This window comes from Salvelinus alpinus, chromosome 39, assembly GCF_045679555.1.
Source record: "Salvelinus alpinus chromosome 39, SLU_Salpinus.1, whole genome shotgun sequence".
Classification (NCBI taxonomy): Eukaryota; Metazoa; Chordata; class Actinopteri; order Salmoniformes; family Salmonidae; genus Salvelinus; species Salvelinus alpinus.
The window spans coordinates 6,482,443-6,485,263 of NC_092124.1; the positions used below are offsets into that span (position 1 = coordinate 6,482,443).

Below are 2,821 nucleotides of genomic sequence, written 5' to 3' on the forward strand. Positions count from 1 at the left end.
AAGAAATGCCTCCAGTCTGAGTGATAAGGGGACCATATAAAAAAATGGATGCGTGATGAAAACTTCCCTTTTCCTCGACAGACCAGGTCAAGCAGGAATATTAAAGTATTGTTGTTATATTGCCTTCGCTCGGTGTGAGCTCTAGAAAACTAGATAATTTTTTTTATGTAGCTACAACGATATTACTGTTTGGTGTGTTCAATTGCTTATGCTATGCTGTTACTGGTATGTATACACTAGCTGTATATCTGCTAGCTAGATACAGTAGCTAATTAACTTGCTAGCTAGATGGTACACTGACAGTGTTTGTTTACAGTATCTAGTTTCTAGCTAGCTAGTTACAAACCTCAATCAACATGGCTCTGATTATTTAGAGCCATGTTGACCCACACACACAGACATTCAGTTTCTTAGCCTCACCCTTGTGAAGTCAGTGTCATGTATTCTAGCTAATATTTTCATTAGATAATGTTCTGTGTTGGTTTTCTCTGTTACTTTTATAGGACCCTCTAACACACCCCAATCAACCTGGCTCTGATGATTTAGACCGTGATAATGCCCCTGAGATGGTTAGTGTCAGGTACACAAACACACGCACGCACACACACACACACACATTTGTTTTTCTATCCTTGTAGGGACTTGAGACCTAAACTTGACCCAAAAAAAACATGTTCCCTAGCCCTAAACGTAACCCTAACTCTGATCCTAACCCTAACCTCAATTACCTAAATGTTAAGGCTAAAAATCACCTGGCCCTAATGCCTAACTCTAAACTTAACCCGCAATGCCTAAACCTAATAGTAACCCCAATTCTAACACTATATCCAATTGTATGTTTTTCCCTAAACTTAACCCCTAAGCCAAAAATCGTAATTCCCCTCATGGGGACTTGCCAAATGTCCACACGAGGTCCAATTTGTCAGGTTTCTGTATACATGTGGGGACATCAGGTACCCACATAAATGTGGTACACACACAGACAGACATTCAGTTTCTTAGCCTCACCCTTGTGAAGTCAGTGTTATGTATTCTAGCAAATATTTCAGTTACATAATGTTCTGTGTTGGTTTTCTCCATGTATTCCTAATTTAGGACCCCCTGACACACCCCAATCAACCTGGCTCTGATCATTTAGACTATGATGATGCCCCTGAGATGGTTAGTGTCAGGTGCACAAACACACACAACTCTCAGGCCTTAGCAATCTGTTCTACCTTTGCAGATTTATTATATGTTTCCTTCTGGCTTAATCAAATGTCTAAATATACTTTGCATCTAACTCTTTTCAGAATGAAGAAAGGATTTACCCTGGGGAATCAGTAACAAAAGGGCAATGCCTTATGGCAATAATGGTCTTTGTTCTGCGTCATCACCTGACTGGAACTGCCCTGATAGACCTACTTGCCTTGCTGAATTTGCTTGTCTCCAACATCTAAATATCTCTTCAAAATGTTTTTGGGTAATCCAGCCCTGACAGCTGTCTCTCATTTCTTTTGTGATGAATGCCAAAATTACTTAGGAAAGCAACCCGAAGACACAAATTGCTCACATTGTGTAACGTCCTTCATCAGAGAAACAAAATGTTTTAATTTTGTCAATACCTGTACCTGCGAGATACACTGGAGAACCATAGAATATATATTTTGAGGAAACCGGTGAAGGAAGAAGAATATGAAATCGAGGATGTCATGGATGGAAAGATGAACCAAAGATTACTGAAAGAGAAGAGGCTATCTGCTGATGATTTAACATGAACCTGGAACTGTGATGGATTACCCATTTTTAACTCCTCAAATTACTCAGTTTGGCCCCTTCAATTTACCATAAATGAACTGCCTTACATACATTGGAAAGAAAATGTGATGGTTGCAGGACTTTGGTTTGGCCCAGAAAAACACAGAATGGATACCTTTTTATTGATTCATGTTGCGATTTAGCCCGAAACCCATACATTTGGAGAGAGAACAGTGGGATTCTGAAGAGGACAGAGGTCTTCTCCTTGATTTGTTCCTCAGATGCAATTGCCAGGCCAATTCTTCATTACTGTAAGCAATTCAATGGTGAATATGGTTGTGACTGGTGCTTGCACCCCGGTAAAGTTGTCCCCAAAGGCAGAGGATATGTAAGATCCTTACAGTCAACAACTCCAAATTGAAAGATCACACAATCAATTTAAGGATAATGCTCGCACTGATATTCCGCAAAATGGTGTAAAGGAGTTGTCAACACTGTTTTTGCTTCCGTTGTCCAACCGAAGAGACAGAAGTTGTAGAGTTATGCCGAGGAATGCATGTAGTCAGGCACAAAACCAAACACAATGTTGAACAATGGAAGCAAAAACAGGATACATGCAACTGTTTGAATCCATGGTACATAGGTCGACAAATGACAGAATTAGACTCTCGACTGCTAAATCTCAAGCCACCAAAGGAAATCACAAGAATGCCGCGATCACTGTATATAAGAACATTTTGAAAAGCATCGGAGTGTTGTGGATTTCTTCTGTTTTATTCAATGACTGTCTGCCATTCAGCATGCATATTTTGCTTCAAGGATCTATTTCACAGCGTGACCTTAGAGTAGCTCACATTTATTTAGTCCTCTTTGTCAAGAAAATGGAAGAATTATATGGACAAGAAAATGTTTCTTTCAATTGTCATCAGCTAATCCACCTTACTGATAGTGTACTGAATTGGCGGCCTCTCGGGGCAACGTCATGTTTTACATTTGAGGGTAACAATGGAAGTTTGAAATCTCTTTTCCATGGGACGCAGTGTGTTCCACAACAAATTTGCAAGCTTTTCTTACTTTGGCGAGT

General features: G+C 39.8%; 1 long non-coding RNA gene across 1 annotated transcript; it reads left to right on the plus strand.

Annotated features, from left to right (window-relative positions):
- Positions 1-2,821, plus strand: LOC139566891 (uncharacterized). The gene is made up of 3 exons (XR_011673180.1): positions 1-86; positions 1,096-1,161; positions 1,293-2,821. It is a non-coding gene; the product is annotated as an uncharacterized lncRNA (long non-coding RNA).